The 23,027-nt window shown below is 45.0% G+C and overlaps 4 non-coding genes and 3 pseudogenes across 4 annotated transcripts; all 7 read left to right on the top strand.

Annotated features, from left to right (window-relative positions):
• Positions 1 to 1,862: 1,862 nt before the first annotated feature.
• On the top strand, positions 1,863 to 1,995 carry LOC130317855 (U2 spliceosomal RNA; annotated as a pseudogene).
• Positions 1,996 to 7,021: 5,026 nt separating this feature from the next.
• On the top strand, positions 7,022 to 7,226 carry LOC130317851 (U2 spliceosomal RNA; annotated as a pseudogene).
• Positions 7,227 to 9,328: 2,102 nt separating this feature from the next.
• LOC130317838 (U2 spliceosomal RNA) lies at positions 9,329 to 9,519 on the top strand. The gene has a single exon (XR_008864853.1). It is a non-coding gene; the product is annotated as a U2 spliceosomal RNA (small nuclear RNA).
• A 2,112-nt stretch (positions 9,520 to 11,631) lies between these two features.
• On the top strand, positions 11,632 to 11,822 carry LOC130317837 (U2 spliceosomal RNA). The gene has a single exon (XR_008864852.1). It is a non-coding gene; the product is annotated as a U2 spliceosomal RNA (small nuclear RNA).
• Positions 11,823 to 13,936: 2,114 nt separating this feature from the next.
• On the top strand, positions 13,937 to 14,154 carry LOC130317854 (U2 spliceosomal RNA; annotated as a pseudogene).
• A 5,391-nt stretch (positions 14,155 to 19,545) lies between these two features.
• Positions 19,546 to 19,731, top strand: LOC130317850 (U2 spliceosomal RNA). Its single transcript, XR_008864864.1, has one exon. It is a non-coding gene; the product is annotated as a U2 spliceosomal RNA (small nuclear RNA).
• Positions 19,732 to 21,830: 2,099 nt separating this feature from the next.
• On the top strand, positions 21,831 to 22,021 carry LOC130317858 (U2 spliceosomal RNA). Its single transcript, XR_008864867.1, has one exon. It is a non-coding gene; the product is annotated as a U2 spliceosomal RNA (small nuclear RNA).
• The last annotated feature ends 1,006 nt before the right edge of the window (positions 22,022 to 23,027 follow it).

Here is a 23,027-nt window from a genome sequence, read left to right as displayed (position 1 = left end):
GCCAGCACACCTGTGCAGGTAGGGCATGACATGATAGGCAGCTGCCTTGATAGCGGGTGGGTGCTGAATGTTCCTAATTGACAAAATAAGATTAATGCTTATGAAGAAATATAAAATCTCATCCCTTCCCCAATATCGCGCCACACCCCTACCCCTTAATTCCCTGGTTGAACTTGATGGACATATGTCTTTTTTCGACCGTACTAACTATGTAACTATGTAACATAACATGGGGGGGGGGGGGGGGGGGTCTCCTGGCTGTTCACACAGGTGTGTCATTGCTGTACATTGACCATGCATTGCTTCTGTGGTATTGCAAAGGCAAAGACAAATGCTTCCAGCCATCCATTGCACTAATGGATTGGTCATCAGCTGGCTGTCTATGTCCCGCATCAATATAGACCAAAGTACAGAGGGTTAGGCTATGCTATTGTGCACCTACCTGATGCATCAGAAGGTGCGAGGCCCTTGCTAAATTCTGTGCACAGACTTTGAGATCTATGCTTTAGACTGTATCTAAACCTGCTCCAACATGGACTGACATTCTGGCCTACTTTCAGCCGATGCGACTTGTCTGTCGCTGAACAGTCGCTTTTTATGTATTCAGCACCTATGTATAATGTTGTAAAAATGCTCTAGAAGCTAAAGTCGCAGAAATGTCGCACATATTTGGCCTGCAACTTTCTGTGCGACAAATTCAGACAGGAAAAATCAGTATAAATCCTTAGAAAATTATCCCCCAGTGTCTCCATCTGCTGGCGGTATTGAATAAGCATTGCTGCACTGATGGGGTATGCATTAGACGAAAAAAAAGAAGAAAAAGAAGAATAATACGCCCAGAAAAGAGGCGAAAAGGAGAAAAACGTAAAAAAACGTGAAAAAAAAGTAAGAGGAAGAGAAGGGAAAAAAAGGTGGAAATGGGTTTAAAAGTGATTTCGGCGGAGAAATATATATATATATATATATATATATATATATATATATATATACGCGCACACACACACATATATATAAACGTATTCTCCGTTGAGATATTGCAGCCGCTGCTGTGTCCAGGCCCAGGAGCCTTAGCACTGTGCTATGATGTCACTCAATACCACTGACATCACTAGGTGTAAACAACATCTCTCCTTTGCTGTGTATGTGACTATGGAGCTGTTTGGTGATGTCGTCTATTACGGCCTTCATAGAAGCAACAGGAGATTGTTGCATCCATCTACAACCCTCAGAACTACAGTGCTATGATGTCACTCACTTCCACAGGCCTTGCAGAGTGTAAACAACAACAACCCAGCTTTGTTGTGTATGTAACCATAGGGATTTGTGATGTCACCTAGAACCTTCACAGCAGCGACAGCTTTATGAGGAGCATCAGCACTGCTCTGCCTGAGCAGAACCATCACCGCCATAGGTTGTCAAATAACCCGGATTTAACCCACACAGGTAAGTCCAATGGGGTGCAGGCATGTCCTCTATGCTTACAGCTTCCCGTGGGTGTTGGTTTGATACCGTTTGGGGACAGCCAAGGAGGCATCTGCAGGCAACAAAGGTAGGTGTGTGCTTGTGTGTGTGTTTCCTATGCAGATCCTAAGCCCAGTGTCACATGCAAGTAGGAGGAGTAAGAAGGGTTCCTGGCAAATCCGGGTTATGGATTGCATTTAAAAAGGCCCCGTGGGAGTGCAATGGGCCCCTGTCTTGCTGCTTAGCAATAATGGTATGGGTTTAGGTTCTGCTGTGTGTACTGGTGGTTGACTGCCCCCCAGCCCAGAGTGTGCATGGAAAATTGTCTGGCAGCCTCCCTGACAGCAAGCAGTGATAGTGCCCATGAAGGGGACCTTGTTGGGCCCGCCCCTTTCACGGTTATCGCTTCTCGGCCTTTTGGCTAAGATCAAGTGTAGTAATACAGGAGATCTGGTCAGAAGGTACTCGGGTACCCCTCTCCTCGGCCTTGTGGGATCGCCCAGGTTTATTGCCTGGGCTTCACCCACTTGTTGCTATTGGGGAGAGGGCCTAGTCCCAGGGTAACGAGTAGCGATCGCCTCTCAAGACCTTCGGGTGGAGAGAGGTTAGAACCATGGATGATGATCCGGATCCAGGTTCTGTGCCGGCATACGCAAGGATCAAAAACACCGTGAGAGTCATTCTCACGGATGATACCAAAAGGGCGGACGATTTGAAATTCGTAGTAGAGGACGTGCTCGGAGGAGTTTTCGGAATACAGAAGGGCGAGATATTGGCAATCCAGGACTACCCGAAGCGTAAAATTTTTGATGTGACGTTCACACAAAATGGCATCCACAGAGATTTTGTTACCAGAGCTGCTGCGAGTAAAGACAAAAAGCTTCAGGGTGTCCGGATTATTGAGCACGTTCTAGACGATATTAAGCTGGTGGTAGTAAAGATGTATTCCCCTTTCGCCAACCTACACGATGTTGAGTTGTTTTTACAAGTCTATTTTAGTAAGGTTGAGTGCAGAGGAAAAATCATGAACAGCTGTGGCATCTGGACATCTAAGTGGAGATTTCAGGTTACATGCAAAAAAGATGACAGATTGCCAGGGGGAATACAACTACCACCAGCTCGTTTTAAAATAAATAATATGTGTGGCGACCTCTTTTATGCGGGGATGCCAAGCTACTGCAGGAAGTGTCACAGATATGGACACACAAAAGAAAACTGTGAAAGTACATGCAAAAAATGTGGTAGCACACAGCACGAGACAGAGAAATGCACAAGAGGAGGGAGGTGCAATTTCTGTCAACAATTTGGTCACCTTTTCTCCTCTTGTCCCCACAGACATAGGACGGAGCAGCAGTGGCAACCCTGGAGGCAGCAAGGACAGCAACCGGGACACCAGCCGAGGCAAGCAGAGCCAGTGATTACCCCCCCACAAGAGGTAAGCGGTGAGATGGAGAAGGAGAAAGACCCCCCTCAGGCAAAAGGAGGGGACCCTAAAGAGCAGAGGATGGCCAAAAAACGTGCAAGTGGTGAAAAAACTGGCCCCCAGGGGCATGCTGGGTTAAGAGAGGAGCGGACGGCGGCCGAATCCGCTCCTCAGCAACCTCTGGCTCAGGGTCCCCCTGAGAGCGATGATCCGGGTGGAGAGGTGAAGGTTAAAAGGCGGAGGGGCTCCAGAAGACTCTATTCGGAGGCGGTCCAGGGGGAGCCGATGGAAGTACCTGCGGATGCAGGGAACCCAAGTGACGTTCCTCCACAGGTCCCCATAGGGGATACCCCCCCTCCTCCCTGCCAGGAGGAGGTTTCAGGGGTGACCGTCTCTGAGGTACCAGAGACGGAACTAAGTGAACACCCGACCCCTATGGAGGGGCAAGAGGTGGAAGAACCCAATGAGTCTGGAGCCCTGATTGCCAGGATGCCCGAGAACAACTATGCCTCAATCATGATGGAGGAGGGGGGTCGGCTGAGTGATGGTGCCTCCTCTCCTGCTTCCTCTATGCGTACAGTTGAGTCAGATTTTGGGGGGTATGAGGCTTCGGAGGGGGAATCAGAGGTGTAAGACGTTTTCTTGTACATTCCCATGGCTGAGTTGTCCGGTCTGTCCTTGAACGTGAGAAGTGTGAGCGCCAGAGTAAGAAGGGTTGCCCTATTTAATTACTTGTCGGTTTTTGCTGCTTCCGTCCTTTTCCTGCAGGAATGTGGCATCCCGCACAGATTAAATTATAAAGAATATGAAGATGATTGGGTGCACGGTCCATCAGTCTGGTCTGGATCAAATGAGTCCAGATCAGCAGGGGTCGCCATACTTTTTAAAGGGAACGTTTTAATTGAGAGTTTTAACGAAATTTTACCAGGCAGAATTTTATTGGTCAGCGCTTTTATTAATGGTATTAAATGGCAGTTTTTAAATTTTTATGGTTCTCCTGATAAGAATGAAAGAATAAAAATGTTGGAGATTTTACCCCTTTTTATTAACAATTCTAGTCCTCTTGTTTTATCAGGTGATTTTAATTGTATTTTAAGGGGAGAACGCCGTTTTTCGAACGCAGTGAGTAGGAACTACGATAAGACGTCTTTTATGTTAAAAAACTTGATTTTAGATTTTAATCTCACTGATGTTTTTAAAAAATGTAATTTTAACGTACCAGAGGAAGACGGTGTTACCTGGAGCAATGCAAGCTGTAGCTCCAGGATAGATTTTATTTTTTGTTCTTATCAAGTACTGCCTTTTAACTGTGATCTTTTTACCAATGTTTTTTCTGACCATAAATTATTGTATTTTAAAGTTAAAAGTGATTTTAAAAGGAGAACTGGTAGGAATGCCTGGAAGTTAAACGTGTCCCTTTTAGAAGATCCGCAGGTTTTATCAGATTTTATCACCTTTTACAAGGAATGCAGACGAGTAAAAGACCCCAACACTCCCACCAGTATCTGGTGGGAAAAAATGAAACTAAAAATAAAAGAATTTTTTATCCGTGTTGGGGTTAGGAAAGCTAAAGAAAAACGTGAATTTTATAATATCCTAAATACTCGTCTGCAAACCCTGTACAAATTCAGAGCACATGGGATGGAGGTGGAGAAGGAGGTACATGATCTTAAAAAAGAAATAACTAAGTGCCTGGAGCAGAAAGGAAAAGAAATTATCTTTAGGTCTCGAATACAGCATCTTGAGGAAAACGAGACCTGCTCCAGGTATTTTTTTAAGAAAATACATGAAAATAGAAGGTTAATAGAAAACATTGAAGGAGTGAATGATGTACAGGGTATTTTAAAAAAGGTGCAAGAGTTTTATGCGGATCTTTTTAATGTAAAACACATTGATGAATGTTTTATGAATGACTCGTTAAAGGAGATCACCAATTTTTTAGATCCTGTCTCACAGTCTTTTTTATTGCAGAATATTTCAGAGCAGGAGATTTTAGAGACCGTCAAGAGTTTTAAAACAGGTAAAGTGCCTGGGCCGGATGGTATACCCATTGAATTTTATGTTACTTTTTATGGTATTTTAAAAGAAGATTTGTTCTCCCTTTTTACGGAAGTCTTTAAGTCTAAAATCCTCCCAGGCTCATGGAAGAAGGGTGATGTCTCCCTGCTATTCAAAAAGGGAGACCGGTCGGAACTCAAAAACTGGAGACCAATCACCCTTCTGAACTGCGACTATAAAATAATGGCGAAACTGTGTGCTAACCGCTTAAAGAACGTAATCCATAAAATAATTCATACAAACCAAGTCTGTGGGGTGCCTGGGAGGAGTTTATGGGAGAACCTAAACCTTTTAAAGGATGTAATTAGCGACACCAAATTAAGAAAAGGAAAGCTGGCGGTTTTATCCATAGATTTTGAAAAAGCTTTCGACAGGGTGTCACATTTTTATCTTTTTAAGGTTTTAGAGAAAATGGGTATACCTGATGGCTTTTTATTGTCTCTTAGAGCTTTTTATGATAACTGTACTAGTAAAATTTTAGTAAATGGTTTTAAGACACAGGGCGTGATTTTAAATTCCGGAGTGAAGCAGGGGTGTCCCTTGTCCCCACTACTCTTCATTTGCGCAATAGAGCCTCTTTTATGTACAATACGAAAGGATAAGCAGATCCATGGAGTCCCCCTGCCAGGAGGAGGGGGACTAGAGGCGAAGGTAGTGGGGTACATGGACGATGTTGCGGTGTTTTGCAGGGACACCCCATCGCTTCAGAAGACGCTAAAACAGATTCAATATTTTAATTGTGCCTCCGGTTTTAAAGTCAATTTTAACAAAAGTAACATTTTAAACATAGGCGGAATGCCTTTGTATGATGTGCCCGTCCCTGTGTCTGAGTCGGTGCAGATTTTAGGTGTCTCCTTTGACGAGTCTAATAATGGTTTTAATAGCTGGGACTTGGTGGCTCAAAAAATAAATAAGAAAATATGTATGTGGAACATGCGAGAACTTACAATGGAAGGGAAGGTTTTAATTACAAAAATGGTGCTTTTACCTATTTTATTGTATTTAAGTCTGGTTTTCCCACCCCCCGAAATGGTTCTAAAGAAAATAACAAAAGCTTGTTTTACTTTCTTTTGGAGTTCTAAGAGCGAAAAATTAAAGAGACAAATTGTGATAAAACCGAACTCCAGGGGCGGTAAGGATTTTCCAGATTTTAAAGCTTTCCTTTTAATAAAGTTTTTTAGCATGTGTTTTACTACTGTTTTTAAAGATAGCTACTGGTCTTATTTTGTTCGTTTTAATACTGGTTATTTTATGCGGAGGAACGGCTGGTTTTCTACAGTTTTAAGTTGCCCTTATTCTTTGAATTTACCCCCTCAATACATGATTTTAGGAAAAATTTTAAACTTATATAATTTTAAAGGTAAAAGTGTTCAGGATCTGTGCAATAGCAAAAAACTACTAAAGGAAATAAAAGAAACCAGTACCGTGACTCCCATCAAAAATTTTAACGAACAGAAGTGTATACAGATTTGGAAGATGTTGAGTATTAACTATCTTTTTAATTCACAGAAGGACCTGGCCTGGAGCTGCGCACACGAGTGTCTTCCATGCCGGGCATTCCAGCACCGAAGAGGATTATCCAACTCTGCAACCTGCCCGAGGGAGGGATGCCGACAAGAGGAGACCGTGCACCATCTAATATGGACTTGTTTTTACTCGCAGAAAATATGGACAAAGATACTCCCTCTGGTAAAAAGGATAACTGGACTAAAAGACTTAAATATTGCAGTGGTTTTTTATGGTTGCCTGGAATGCCCAACACGGACTCAAGAGACTATTGCATGGAAGATCATAAACTGTGTGAAGGCAGCTCTGTGGAAGGCCAGGAATATTTTATTGTTCAAGCATGAGGTTTTATCTGTGAAGGACATTTTATCTATCTGTTTTTATGAAATGTACCAGTACTATCTTTTAGACAAGAAGAGATTTCCGCTTTTATCTAGAAAATGGTTTTTAAAAGAATGGAATTCTATCTTGTAAAGCCACCAAGTGCCCATTTTATGTTTTAATATGTTGTAAATATGTTATTTATATGTAACTGTATTTATTGACATATTTGCACAACTTTGTTAACATTATTTAATTTTTAATAAAGTTGCCCCCGTAAGGGTAGTCAAGTTAAAAAAAAAAATCTGTTCTTATCAGTTTAATATCTGATACGTCCCCTATCTGGGGACCATATATTAAATGGATTTTTGAGAACGGGGGCTGATTTCGAAGCTTGCTTCCGTCGCCCTATGCATTGACCCGATATGGCAGTATCTTCGGGTACAGTGCACCACCCCCTTACAGGGTTAAAAAGAAAGATTCCTACTTTCATTGCTACCTGCTTGCTTGCTGGCTAGCCAGCTAGCCAGCCCTGTGGGCCTTGCTGCTGCTGCTTCTGCAGCCAAAAAGCAAAAGGTGGTGCTGCTGCTGCTTCTGCTGCTTCTGCTTCTGCTTGTGTCTGGCCGCTGTTGGAGCGTCCAGGCACAGGACTTCTGCTGCTGCTGACTAAATGGCCTCCTTAATTGGATCATTTGAGTAGCCAGCACACCTGTGCAGGTAGGGCATGACATGATAGGCAGCTGCCTTGATAGCGGGTGGGTGCTGAATGTTCCTAATTGACAAAATAAGATTAATGCTTATGAAGAAATATAAAATCTCATCCCTTCCCCAATATCGCGCCACACCCCTACCCCTTAATTCCCTGGTTGAACTTGATGGACATATGTCTTTTTTCGACCGTACTAACTATGTAACTATGTAACATAACATGGGGGGGGGGGGGGGGGTCTCCTGGCTGTTCACACAGGTGTGTCATTGCTGTACATTGACCATGCATTGCTTCTGTGGTATTGCAAAGGCAAAGACAAATGCTTCCAGCCATCCATTGCACTAATGGATTGGTCATCAGCTGGCTGTCTATGTCCCGCATCAATATAGACCAAAGTACAGAGGGTTAGGCTATGCTATTGTGCACCTACCTGATGCATCAGAAGGTGCGAGGCCCTTGCTAAATTCTGTGCACAGACTTTGAGATCTATGCTTTAGACTGTATCTAAACCTGCTCCAACATGGACTGACATTCTGGCCTACTTTCAGCCGATGCGACTTGTCTGTCGCTGAACAGTCGCTTTTTATGTATTCAGCACCTATGTATAATGTTGTAAAAATGCTCTAGAAGCTAAAGTCGCAGAAATGTCGCACATATTTGGCCTGCAACTTTCTGTGCGACAAATTCAGACAGGAAAAATCAGTATAAATCCTTAGAAAATTATCCCCCAGTGTCTCCATCTGCTGGCGGTATTGAATAAGCATTGCTGCACTGATAGGGTATGCATTAGACGAAAAAAAAGAAGAAAAAGAAGAATAATACGCCCAGAAAAGAGGCGAAAAGGAGAAAAACGTAAAAAAACGTGAAAAAAAAGTAAGAGGAAGAGAAGGGAAAAAAAGGTGGAAATGGGTTTAAAAGTGATTTCGGCGGAGAAATATATATATATATATATATATATATATATATATATATATATACGCGCACACACACACATATATATAAACGTATTCTCCGTTGAGATATTGCAGCCGCTGCTGTGTCCAGGCCCAGGAGCCTTAGCACTGTGCTATGATGTCACTCAATACCACTGACATCACTAGGTGTAAACAACATCTCTCCTTTGCTGTGTATGTGACTATGGAGCTGTTTGGTGATGTCGTCTATTACGGCCTTCATAGAAGCAACAGGAGATTGTTGCATCCATCTACAACCCTCAGAACTACAGTGCTATGATGTCACTCACTTCCACAGGCCTTGCAGAGTGTAAACAACAACAACCCAGCTTTGTTGTGTATGTAACCATAGGGATTTGTGATGTCACCTAGAACCTTCACAGCAGCGACAGCTTTATGAGGAGCATCAGCACTGCTCTGCCTGAGCAGAACCATCACCGCCATAGGTTGTCAAATAACCCGGATTTAACCCACACAGGTAAGTCCAATGGGGTGCAGGCATGTCCTCTATGCTTACAGCTTCCCGTGGGTGTTGGTTTGATACCGTTTGGGGACAGCCAAGGAGGCATCTGCAGGCAACAAAGGTAGGTGTGTGCTTGTGTGTGTGTTTCCTATGCAGATCCTAAGCCCAGTGTCACATGCAAGTAGGAGGAGTAAGAAGGGTTCCTGGCAAATCCGGGTTATGGATTGCATTTAAAAAGGCCCCGTGGGAGTGCAATGGGCCCCTGTCTTGCTGCTTAGCAATAATGGTATGGGTTTAGGTTCTGCTGTGTGTACTGGTGGTTGACTGCCCCCCAGCCCAGAGTGTGCATGGAAAATTGTCTGGCAGCCTCCCTGACAGCAAGCAGTGATAGTGCCCATGAAGGGGACCTTGTTGGGCCCGCCCCTTTCACGGTTATCGCTTCTCGGCCTTTTGGCTAAGATCAAGTGTAGTATCTGTTCTTATCAGTTTAATATCTGATACGTCCCCTATCTGGGGACCATATATTAAATGGATTTTTGAGAACGGGGGCTGATTTCGAAGCTTGCTTCCGTCGCCCTATGCATTGACCCGATATGGCAGTATCTTCGGGTACAGTGCACCACCCCCTTACAGGGTTAAAAAGAAAGATTCCTACTTTCATTGCTACCTGCTTGCTTGCTGGCTAGCCAGCTAGCCAGCCCTGTGGGCCTTGCTGCTGCTGCTTCTGCAGCCAAAAAGCAAAAGGTGGTGCTGCTGCTGCTTCTGCTGCTTCTGCTTCTGCTTGTGTCTGGCCGCTGTTGGAGCGTCCAGGCACAGGACTTCTGCTGCTGCTGACTAAATGGCCTCCTTAATTGGATCATTTGAGTAGCCAGCACACCTGTGCAGGTAGGGCATGACATGATAGGCAGCTGCCTTGATAGCGGGTGGGTGCTGAATGTTCCTAATTGACAAAATAAGATTAATGCTTATGAAGAAATATAAAATCTCATCCCTTCCCCAATATCGCGCCACACCCCTACCCCTTAATTCCCTGGTTGAACTTGATGGACATATGTCTTTTTTCGACCGTACTAACTATGTAACTATGTAACATAACATGGGGGGGGGGGGGGGGGGGTCTCCTGGCTGTTCACACAGGTGTGTCATTGCTGTACATTGACCATGCATTGCTTCTGTGGTATTGCAAAGGCAAAGACAAATGCTTCCAGCCATCCATTGCACTAATGGATTGGTCATCAGCTGGCTGTCTATGTCCCGCATCAATATAGACCAAAGTACAGAGGGTTAGGCTATGCTATTGTGCACCTACCTGATGCATCAGAAGGTGCGAGGCCCTTGCTAAATTCTGTGCACAGACTTTGAGATCTATGCTTTAGACTGTATCTAAACCTGCTCCAACATGGACTGACATTCTGGCCTACTTTCAGCCGATGCGACTTGTCTGTCGCTGAACAGTCGCTTTTTATGTATTCAGCACCTATGTATAATGTTGTAAAAATGCTCTAGAAGCTAAAGTCGCAGAAATGTCGCACATATTTGGCCTGCAACTTTCTGTGCGACAAATTCAGACAGGAAAAATCAGTATAAATCCTTAGAAAATTATCCCCCAGTGTCTCCATCTGCTGGCGGTATTGAAAGCATTGCTGCACTGATGGGGTATGCATTAGACGAAAAAAAAGAAGAAAAAGAAGAATAATACGCCCAGAAAAGAGGCGAAAAGGAGAAAAACGTAAAAAAACGTGAAAAAAAAGTAAGAGGAAGAGAAGGGAAAAAAAGGTGGAAATGGGTTTAAAAGTGATTTCGGCGGAGAAATATATATATATATATATATATATATATATATATATATATATATATATATATACGCGCACACACACACATATATATAAACGTATTCTCCGTTGAGATATTGCAGCCGCTGCTGTGTCCAGGCCCAGGAGCCTTAGCACTGTGCTATGATGTCACTCAATACCACTGACATCACTAGGTGTAAACAACATCTCTCCTTTGCTGTGTATGTGACTATGGAGCTGTTTGGTGATGTCGTCTATTACGGCCTTCATAGAAGCAACAGGAGATTGTTGCATCCATCTACAACCCTCAGAACTACAGTGCTATGATGTCACTCACTTCCACAGGCCTTGCAGAGTGTAAACAACAACAACCCAGCTTTGTTGTGTATGTAACCATAGGGATTTGTGATGTCACCTAGAACCTTCACAGCAGCGACAGCTTTATGAGGAGCATCAGCACTGCTCTGCCTGAGCAGAACCATCACCGCCATAGGTTGTCAAATAACCCGGATTTAACCCACACAGGTAAGTCCAATGGGGTGCAGGCATGTCCTCTATGCTTACAGCTTCCCGTGGGTGTTGGTTTGATACCGTTTGGGGACAGCCAAGGAGGCATCTGCAGGCAACAAAGGTAGGTGTGTGCTTGTGTGTGTGTTTCCTATGCAGATCCTAAGCCCAGTGTCACATGCAAGTAGGAGGAGTAAGAAGGGTTCCTGGCAAATCCGGGTTATGGATTGCATTTAAAAAGGCCCCGTGGGAGTGCAATGGGCCCCTGTCTTGCTGCTTAGCAATAATGGTATGGGTTTAGGTTCTGCTGTGTGTACTGGTGGTTGACTGCCCCCCAGCCCAGAGTGTGCATGGAAAATTGTCTGGCAGCCTCCCTGACAGCAAGCAGTGATAGTGCCCATGAAGGGGACCTTGTTGGGCCCGCCCCTTTCACGGTTATCGCTTCTCGGCCTTTTGGCTAAGATCAAGTGTAGTATCTGTTCTTATCAGTTTAATATCTGATACGTCCCCTATCTGGGGACCATATATTAAATGGATTTTTGAGAACGGGGGCTGATTTCGAAGCTTGCTTCCGTCGCCCTATGCATTGACCCGATATGGCAGTATCTTCGGGTACAGTGCACCACCCCCTTACAGGGTTAAAAAGAAAGATTCCTACTTTCATTGCTACCTGCTTGCTTGCTGGCTAGCCAGCTAGCCAGCCCTGTGGGCCTTGCTGCTGCTGCTTCTGCAGCCAAAAAGCAAAAGGTGGTGCTGCTGCTGCTTCTGCTGCTTCTGCTTCTGCTTGTGTCTGGCCGCTGTTGGAGCGTCCAGGCACAGGACTTCTGCTGCTGCTGACTAAATGGCCTCCTTAATTGGATCATTTGAGTAGCCAGCACACCTGTGCAGGTAGGGCATGACATGATAGGCAGCTGCCTTGATAGCGGGTGGGTGCTGAATGTTCCTAATTGACAAAATAAGATTAATGCTTATGAAGAAATATAAAATCTCATCCCTTCCCCAATATCGCGCCACACCCCTACCCCTTAATTCCCTGGTTGAACTTGATGGACATATGTCTTTTTTCGACCGTACTAACTATGTAACTATGTAACATAACATGGGGGGGGGGGGGGGGGGGTCTCCTGGCTGTTCACACAGGTGTGTCATTGCTGTACATTGACCATGCATTGCTTCTGTGGTATTGCAAAGGCAAAGACAAATGCTTCCAGCCATCCATTGCACTAATGGATTGGTCATCAGCTGGCTGTCTATGTCCCGCATCAATATAGACCAAAGTACAGAGGGTTAGGCTATGCTATTGTGCACCTACCTGATGCATCAGAAGGTGCGAGGCCCTTGCTAAATTCTGTGCACAGACTTTGAGATCTATGCTTTAGACTGTATCTAAACCTGCTCCAACATGGACTGACATTCTGGCCTACTTTCAGCCGATGCGACTTGTCTGTCGCTGAACAGTCGCTTTTTATGTATTCAGCACCTATGTATAATGTTGTAAAAATGCTCTAGAAGCTAAAGTCGCAGAAATGTCGCACATATTTGGCCTGCAACTTTCTGTGCGACAAATTCAGACAGGAAAAATCAGTATAAATCCTTAGAAAATTATCCCCCAGTGTCTCCATCTGCTGGCGGTATTGAATAAGCATTGCTGCACTGATGGGGTATGCATTAGACGAAAAAAAAGAAGAAAAAGAAGAATAATACGCCCAGAAAAGAGGCGAAAAGGAGAAAAACGTAAAAAAACGTGAAAAAAAAGTAAGAGGAAGAGAAGGGAAAAAAAGGTGGAAATGGGTTTAAAAGTGATTTCGGCGGAGAAATATATATATATATATATATATATATATATATATATATATATATATATATATACGCGCACACACACACATATATATAAACGTATTCTCCGTTGAGATATTGCAGCCGCTGCTGTGTCCAGGCCCAGGAGCCTTAGCACTGTGCTATGATGTCACTCAATACCACTGACATCACTAGGTGTAAACAACATCTCTCCTTTGCTGTGTATGTGACTATGGAGCTGTTTGGTGATGTCGTCTATTACGGCCTTCATAGAAGCAACAGGAGATTGTTGCATCCATCTACAACCCTCAGAACTACAGTGCTATGATGTCACTCACTTCCACAGGCCTTGCAGAGTGTAAACAACAACAACCCAGCTTTGTTGTGTATGTAACCATAGGGATTTGTGATGTCACCTAGAACCTTCACAGCAGCGACAGCTTTATGAGGAGCATCAGCACTGCTCTGCCTGAGCAGAACCATCACCGCCATAGGTTGTCAAATAACCCGGATTTAACCCACACAGGTAAGTCCAATGGGGTGCAGGCATGTCCTCTATGCTTACAGCTTCCCGTGGGTGTTGGTTTGATACCGTTTGGGGACAGCCAAGGAGGCATCTGCAGGCAACAAAGGTAGGTGTGTGCTTGTGTGTGTGTTTCCTATGCAGATCCTAAGCCCAGTGTCACATGCAAGTAGGAGGAGTAAGAAGGGTTCCTGGCAAATCCGGGTTATGGATTGCATTTAAAAAGGCCCCGTGGGAGTGCAATGGGCCCCTGTCTTGCTGCTTAGCAATAATGGTATGGGTTTAGGTTCTGCTGTGTGTACTGGTGGTTGACTGCCCCCCAGCCCAGAGTGTGCATGGAAAATTGTCTGGCAGCCTCCCTGACAGCAAGCAGTGATAGTGCCCATGAAGGGGACCTTGTTGGGCCCGCCCCTTTCACGGTTATCGCTTCTCGGCCTTTTGGCTAAGATCAAGTGTAGTATCTGCATTTGGTCTGGTCGGAAGGTGTCTGTGGTACCCCGCTTCTCGGCCTTGGGGGATTGTCTCTCCTTACGGAGGGACTTCACCCCCTTGCTGCTATTGGGGAGCGGGCTTAGTCCACAGACAACGGGTTGCGATCCCCCTGTCTCTGGGACCTTGTGTCTCAGAAGGCATTTTCGGTACGTTGAGCGTTACCTGTAGCTTCGGAAGCACCTAGGGTACCCCCGACCTCTGCCTTGGGTAAGGGTTCCGCTTTTATAGCGGGATTCCGAGCCCCTGCTGCTATTGGGGAAGGGGCTTAGTCCCTGGGTGTGGAAGATGCCGTTCTCCTGGGCTTTCCCCTCTGGGGAAATGTCGATGCGAAATACCATCCGCATAGAGGTGTCGGAGAGCCATCGTCAGTTGAAGAACCTCCGCTTCATTGCGGAGGTGATTCTTCTTGACTACTTCCGCCTCAATAGGGAGGACATCCTGTGTCTAAATGACCAGGAAAGCCGTGGCCTGTATACCGTCACCTTCACGGCCACGGCGTGTTGCGATAACATCTATGCAACCTTGTCTGGTGCGGACCAGAGGGACGATCGACTCGACGGTCTTTCGTTCCAGTTCCTCTATGGTGAGGAACATATACCGTTGGTGGTGGCTATGCACAGCCCTCATGTGACCACGGAGGATATAGCCACTTTTCTTCGGCGATACTGCGAAGAGGTGCGATTCGCAAACAAAATATTGAACTCCGTGCGGTTCTGGAACGGCAAGAGGAAGTTCTGGGTCAAGCTCCGTAAGGATCCCGGTGGTATTGGGGGTCTTTGCCATCCGCCCCCAAATTTTGCCATCGGGAGAGTTCGGGGCTTCCTGTTCTATCCTCAAATGCCTATGTATTGCCGAAATTGCTTGAGGTTTGGCCACACCCAGGAGACCTGCGGCGCGGAGCGTGTGATTCGCTGCAATAGGTGTGGCCAAGAAGGTCACATAGCCTCAAGATGTAGCCATACGATAAGGTGTAACCTCTGCGGAGAGGAAAATCATGATTTTAATTCCTGTCCCCATAAAGCAAAAACTACGATGGGTGGGTCAAGGCTGGGCCCACCCAAAGAGGGGACAGGACAAAAGACGTCCTTTTTTTAAGATGCCCAAACCCCAGAAGGCAGGTACTGATGGGTCCAGGCCCAAGACCTCTGGTGCTCCATCGGGGGGCCCACCGGTGGTAGTGCTAGGGGGAGGCCATGGGGATTCCACGAAGCCCGGGCGGGTGATCGAGTTTACTGCCCGGGAAATTGAAAGACGTCGATCGACTTCCTACCTGGCTCAAGAGCCCGCCGAAACTTCTGAAGGGGGGCTCACCTGTGGCGGGTGGCAGCCGACGGGCCTCGGTGGGGGCAGAGGTGGACCCAAAATTGCAGCATAAGCCAGGTACTGGCTTGGCCCAGGGTCGCCCTGCTCCGGACGAAGAGGCCCCGGTGAAAGCCCGCCGGAAGGGGAGCCAGGTGGCCAGGTCTGAGCCCGGTCCTGTTACTCCGCCTATACAGGACAGGGCCAAGAAGACAAGTGGCGCCAAACCAGGGTTTGCTGCCCCGCCAGCAGTGGACCCGGTGGGTAAAACTGGCCATCGTCGATCGATGGGGAAGTTGGAGCAACAGTCCTCAGCAACGCTTGCTGGGGAACAAGCGATGAAAACTTCCCAAGGTAGCGGCAAAGGTTCCGGAAAAGAGGCCTCACAGGCCCCTGTGCAGCAGTTCCAGTCGTCAAAAGATGAAAGAAGACGCAGATCCATCAGCCGGGGGCCAGAGATTACATCGAGTGAGAGCAACACAGAGGATATGGACAGCAGTATGACATTTAAAAGACAAAGAGAAGAAGAAGAGGAAGACATTCAAAGGAAAGCGGCGTGCCGTAGTTCGGACGAGAGCGAGCTCAGGGTCGGGGCATCATCGATCTCAAGCTCCGACCCTCAGAACATTAAGGAGCTGATGACCCCGCAGGCGGGGGATGACGGTACGCAGCTTATTATTGACTTTGATTCTCCAAGCACGGACTCTCCATAAACTATGCCTATCCCTGTAAAAATTGCCTCACTCAATGTGAGGTCCTTAAAGAGCCCTGATCGCAGGGCTGCTTTATTTTCTTATCTAGAGACATGTGACTTTGACCTTTGCCTGCTACAAGAATGTGGAATCCCTAGTAAAATGGACTATAAAGACTTAAAAGAAGACTGGAAGCTGGGCCCATCCATATGGTCCGGTGCAAATGACTGTCGTTCTGTGGGTGTTGGGCTGCTCTGCCGAGGCCAGTCCTTTTCTATTCATACAGTAACTGAGATTGTGCCTGGCAGAGCTCTTTTAATTCATCTATATTTTAATGGACTTTTAATTCGTGTTTTAAATGTGTATGCCCCTCCTGATAAACAGGAGCGGGCAGAACTATTTGAAATTTTACCACTGTTTTGTGTTGGGTCTTCCCCCCTGCTGGTGGGAGGTGATTTTAACTGCATACGTGATGGGGAACACCGGCAGGGTGGGGATATTAATCGTAAAGACCGCACTTCTTACCTGCTTAAAAATGTTATTGATGATTTTAACTTGAAAGATTGCTGGAAGGATCTCTTGCCGGAGGACCCGGGCGCCACATGGTCCAATGGAAGAGTGAGCTCCAGAATCGATTTTATTTTTTCCTCTAGAGCTTTTAAACCCCTGAAATGCACGCTCGAGCAGAATATCTTCTCTGATCATAAGCTCCTCTTGGTGGTCCTGGAGCTAGAGGGGGAGCAAAAAGCAAAAAGGGGCCTCTGGAGATTAAACACCACACTCCTAGAGGACCCTGAGATAAAAGAGGAGTTTGTGCGGACCTACCAGTGCTGGCAATCACAAAGAAAACCCCACGAGCCTATGCTGCACTGGTGGGAGGGCACCAAATCTAAAATCAGATTTTTTTTTATCAAAGCAGGTAAGAAGAAGGCAAAAATGGAAAAACAGTGGTTTTATGTTCTTAACATGCGTTTAAATGTACTTTTTAAATTGAAAGAAGCTGGTATGGATGTAGAAAATGATATTTTAAACCTTAAAACTGAAATAAAACATGCCATAGAAAAGAAAGGGAAACAAATCATTTTTAACTCACATGTGCAGCACCTGGAGGAGGGCGAGAAATGTTCCCGTTTCTTTTTTAAAAAAGTGATGAATAGGAGGGATATCATCCAAAACCTTGAGGGTGAATCCACTCCAAAAGGCATGTTAGATGCAGTTTTTAACTTCTACCAGCTTCTTTTTAATAAGAAAGATCTTAATCCATCCTTTTTAGAACATGTTCTTAATTCCCTTGATTTTAAGCTAGATGTTTTAGACCAGGAGGTTTTATCCCGTGATCTTAACTTAGATGAACTTTTATTTGTTTTTAAAAGTTTTTCTAGTGGGAAGGCCCCTGGGGAAGATGGTTTACCCATCGAATTTTATTTAGCTTTTTGGGATATTTTAAAGGATGATATGGTTTTATTGTATAAAGAAACTTTTATTGTTAATGAACTTCCCCCTTCCTGGAGGAGGGGGATTGTATCATTACTTTTTAAAAAGGGTGAAAAGGATATGCTAAAAAATTGGCGCCCCATCACACTTTTAAATGTCGATTATAAAGTTTTAGCCAAGTTATTAGCTGTCCGTTTTAAACCTTTTATTCATAAATTAATTCACCCAAATCAGGTTTGTGGGGTACCTGGAAGGTCTATAGCTGAATCCCTAAATATTTTAAGAGATGTTTTATGGTATTTTAAGGATAGAAATCAAACTGTAGCAATTTTATCCTTAGACTTTGAAAAAGCCTTTGATAGGGTCTCCCATGAATACCTGTTTTTAGTTCTTAAAAAGATGGCAGTGCCTGAAACGATTTTAAGCCGAATCATGCTTTTATACCGATCCTGTTTTAGTCAAGTCTCTGTTAATGGCTTTTTAACCAGCGGTGTTCCTCTTTTATCAGGTGTCAAACAGGGCTGCCCCCTGTCCCCACTCCTTTTTATTTGCGCAATCGAACCACTGATGGCCCTCCTCAGAAAAGACCGGGTAGTAAGAGGCGTACCGATACCTGGTGGAGGAGGGACCCATCTAAAGGTGTTGGGGTACATGGATGATGTCACCATACTGTGCCCGGACTCTCCATCCATGAGGGGGGCATTGAGGAACACCAGCTATTTCTGCGAGGTCTCTGGTTTTAAGCTAAACACAGATAAATGTGACTGTTTTTATATTGGCTCCTGGGATTCATCCATCACCCCAGGAGTCACAATGCAACAGGATCAAATTAAAGTTTTAGGTATTGTTTTTAACCAGGTCAATGATGGGAGCCCTAACTGGGATTCAGCTATAGCTAAGATGGAGAAGAAGATTTTAATGTGGAATCTTAGAAACCTTACCATGGAGGGGAAGATTTTAATAATAAAGATGGTTTTACTCCCTATTATGCTATACATTGCCATGGTATTTCCTCCATCTATTTTATACATTAAAAAAGTAACTAGAATTGTTTTTACTTTTTTATGGGGTTCAAAAATGGAGAAATTAAAGCGTGATTTTATGTACAAAAGTAAAGATAATGGCGGGAAAGATGTTCCTAACCTTTTTACTTTCTTTTACATAAAGTATTTCTGTTTCTGTTTTAAAATTATTAAATCCGATGGCATTTTTAGCTGCTTTTTAAGGTACGCTGCGGGCATGGTTTTTAAAAGATGGTTGCGCATCCCTCTGAACGCTCCGGTGCTTCTGTGTCCCCCAAAACATTATGTGGTGTTGGAAAAGACAGTCAGGCTCCTAGGTCTCCAAGATTTGGAGCCTGACATACTGGGGGACCAGAGAAAGGTATCAAAGGTCCTCAGGCGGAGTGAGGTTACCCTGGCAGTGTCCAATTTCACACAGGCAAGATCCAAAAAGGTATGGCGGAACGTGTACGGGAAGTTTCTGGCGAATGTACACAGGGATCTTGCCTGGGCAATCGTCCACCAGTGCCTCCCTACTCGTGAGTTCCAGCACAGGCGAGGACTGGTGGCGAGAGCCAAGTGCCCGAGAGATGGCTGCGGAGTGGACGAAACGGTGCTGCACATATTTTGGAACTGCCCTTTTGCACGGGAGCTTTGGAGGAAGGTAGGCCCACTTTTGAAGTGGGCCTGCGGCCTAAAAGATTTTAATCACGAATGTGTCTTTTATGGTCTTTTTAACTGCCCCAATTTTAAACAGCAGATGATCTGCTGGATGATTATTAATTGTTTTAAAAATGCCATCTGGAAAGTTAGGAACATCTTACTTTTTAAACATGATTTTATTGATGTTAAAAACTGTATAAAGCTGGCCCTGAGTGAGATGTACATCTATTACCTAAGAGACAAGAAACAGTTGGGGGCCAGCGAGGCAGCATCCATGTGGTGTCTGCCTCTATGGAACGAAATAACAATATAATCAGTTTTTATGACATTTGTATAATGTTTTATCCTGCCATTTTTATTTTTTCTCCTTTTATAACTGGTTTTATTATTTGTATTTTAAAACTTTTGTGAACCTTTTATTATTTTGCATTTTAAATTCTGTATGGTTTCTTATTTATTCAATAAAATTTTGTTGAAACCTTATCTGTTCTTATCAGTTTAATATCTGATACGTCCCCTATCTGGGGACCATATATTAAATGGATTTTTGAGAACGGGGGCTGATTTCGAAGCTTGCTTCCGTCGCCCTATGCATTGACCCGATATGGCAGTATCTTCGGGTACAGTGCACCACCCCCTTACAGGGTTAAAAAGAAAGATTCCTACTTTCATTGCTACCTGCTTGCTTGCTGGCTAGCCAGCTAGCCAGCCCTGTGGGCCTTGCTGCTGCTGCTTCTGCAGCCAAAAAGCAAAAGGTGGTGCTGCTGCTGCTTCTGCTGCTTCTGCTTCTGCTTGTGTCTGGCCGCTGTTGGAGCGTCCAGGCACAGGACTTCTGCTGCTGCTGACTAAATGGCCTCCTTAATTGGATCATTTGAGTAGCCAGCACACCTGTGCAGGTAGGGCATGACATGATAGGCAGCTGCCTTGATAGCGGGTGGGTGCTGAATGTTCCTAATTGACAAAATAAGATTAATGCTTATGAAGAAATATAAAATCTCATCCCTTCCCCAATATCGCGCCACACCCCTACCCCTTAATTCCCTGGTTGAACTTGATGGACATATGTCTTTTTTCGACCGTACTAACTATGTAACTATGTAACATAACATGGGGGGGGGGGGGGGGGGGGTCTCCTGGCTGTTCACACAGGTGTGTCATTGCTGTACATTGACCATGCATTGCTTCTGTGGTATTGCAAAGGCAAAGACAAATGCTTCCAGCCATCCATTGCACTAATGGATTGGTCATCAGCTGGCTGTCTATGTCCCGCATCAATATAGACCAAAGTACAGAGGGTTAGGCTATGCTATTGTGCACCTACCTGATGCATCAGAAGGTGCGAGGCCCTTGCTAAATTCTGTGCACAGACTTTGAGATCTATGCTTTAGACTGTATCTAAACCTGCTCCAACATGGACTGACATTCTGGCCTACTTTCAGCCGATGCGACTTGTCTGTCGCTGAACAGTCGCTTTTTATGTATTCAGCACCTATGTATAATGTTGTAAAAATGCTCTAGAAGCTAAAGTCGCAGAAATGTCGCACATATTTGGCCTGCAACTTTCTGTGCGACAAATTCAGACAGGAAAAATCAGTATAAATCCTTAGAAAATTATCCCCCAGTGTCTCCATCTGCTGGCGGTATTGAATAAGCATTGCTGCACTGATGGGGTATGCATTAGACGAAAAAAAAGAAGAAAAAGAAGAATAATACGCCCAGAAAAGAGGCGAAAAGGAGAAAAACGTAAAAAAACGTGAAAAAAAAGTAAGAGGAAGAGAAGGGAAAAAAAGGTGGAAATGGGTTTAAAAGTGATTTCGGCGGAGAAATATATATATATATATATATATATATATATATATATACGCGCACACACACACATATATATAAACGTATTCTCCGTTGAGATATTGCAGCCGCTGCTGTGTCCAGGCCCAGGAGCCTTAGCACTGTGCTATGATGTCACTCAATACCACTGACATCACTAGGTGTAAACAACATCTCTCCTTTGCTGTGTATGTGACTATGGAGCTGTTTGGTGATGTCGTCTATTACGGCCTTCATAGAAGCAACAGGAGATTGTTGCATCCATCTACAACCCTCAGAACTACAGTGCTATGATGTCACTCACTTCCACAGGCCTTGCAGAGTGTAAACAACAACAACCCAGCTTTGTTGTGTATGTAACCATAGGGATTTGTGATGTCACCTAGAACCTTCACAGCAGCGACAGCTTTATGAGGAGCATCAGCACTGCTCTGCCTGAGCAGAACCATCACCGCCATAGGTTGTCAAATAACCCGGATTTAACCCACACAGGTAAGTCCAATGGGGTGCAGGCATGTCCTCTATGCTTACAGCTTCCCGTGGGTGTTGGTTTGATACCGTTTGGGGACAGCCAAGGAGGCATCTGCAGGCAACAAAGGTAGGTGTGTGCTTGTGTGTGTGTTTCCTATGCAGATCCTAAGCCCAGTGTCACATGCAAGTAGGAGGAGTAAGAAGGGTTCCTGGCAAATCCGGGTTATGGATTGCATTTAAAAAGGCCCCGTGGGAGTGCAATGGGCCCCTGTCTTGCTGCTTAGCAATAATGGTATGGGTTTAGGTTCTGCTGTGTGTACTGGTGGTTGACTGCCCCCCAGCCCAGAGTGTGCATGGAAAATTGTCTGGCAGCCTCCCTGACAGCAAGCAGTGATAGTGCCCATGAAGGGGACCTTGTTGGGCCCGCCCCTTTCACGGTTATCGCTTCTCGGCCTTTTGGCTAAGATCAAGTGTAGTATCTGTTCTTATCAGTTTAATATCTGATACGTCCCCTATCTGGGGACCATATATTAAATGGATTTTTGAGAACGGGGGCTGATTTCGAAGCTTGCTTCCGTCGCCCTATGCATTGACCCGATATGGCAGTATCTTCGGGTACAGTGCACCACCCCCTTACAGGGTTAAAAAGAAAGATTCCTACTTTCATTGCTACCTGCTTGCTTGCTGGCTAGCCAGCTAGCCAGCCCTGTGGGCCTTGCTGCTGCTGCTTCTGCAGCCAAAAAGCAAAAGGTGGTGCTGCTGCTGCTTCTGCTGCTTCTGCTTCTGCTTGTGTCTGGCCGCTGTTGGAGCGTCCAGGCACAGGACTTCTGCTGCTGCTGACTAAATGGCCTCCTTAATTGGATCATTTGAGTAGCCAGCACACCTGTGCAGGTAGGGCATGACATGATAGGCAGCTGCCTTGATAGCGGGTGGGTGCTGAATGTTCCTAATTGACAAAATAAGATTAATGCTTATGAAGAAATATAAAATCTCATCCCTTCCCCAATATCGCGCCACACCCCTACCCCTTAATTCCCTGGTTGAACTTGATGGACATATGTCTTTTTTCGACCGTACTAACTATGTAACTATGTAACATAACATGGGGGGGGGGGGGGGGGTCTCCTGGCTGTTCACACAGGTGTGTCATTGCTGTACATTGACCATGCATTGCTTCTGTGGTATTGCAAAGGCAAAGACAAATGCTTCCAGCCATCCATTGCACTAATGGATTGGTCATCAGCTGGCTGTCTATGTCCCGCATCAATATAGACCAAAGTACAGAGGGTTAGGCTATGCTATTGTGCACCTACCTGATGCATCAGAAGGTGCGAGGCCCTTGCTAAATTCTGTGCACAGACTTTGAGATCTATGCTTTAGACTGTATCTAAACCTGCTCCAACATGGACTGACATTCTGGCCTACTTTCAGCCGATGCGACTTGTCTGTCGCTGAACAGTCGCTTTTTATGTATTCAGCACCTATGTATAATGTTGTAAAAATGCTCTAGAAGCTAAAGTCGCAGAAATGTCGCACATATTTGGCCTGCAACTTTCTGTGCGACAAATTCAGACAGGAAAAATCAGTATAAATCCTTAGAAAATTATCCCCCAGTGTCTCCATCTGCTGGCGGTATT

The sequence above is a fragment of the Hyla sarda genome, unplaced genomic scaffold, assembly GCF_029499605.1.
Source record: "Hyla sarda isolate aHylSar1 unplaced genomic scaffold, aHylSar1.hap1 scaffold_2039, whole genome shotgun sequence".
NCBI lineage: Eukaryota > Metazoa > Chordata > Amphibia > Anura > Hylidae > Hyla > Hyla sarda.
Note: the sequence above shows the minus strand (reverse complement) of the source record. Positions and strands in the feature narration are given on the sequence as shown.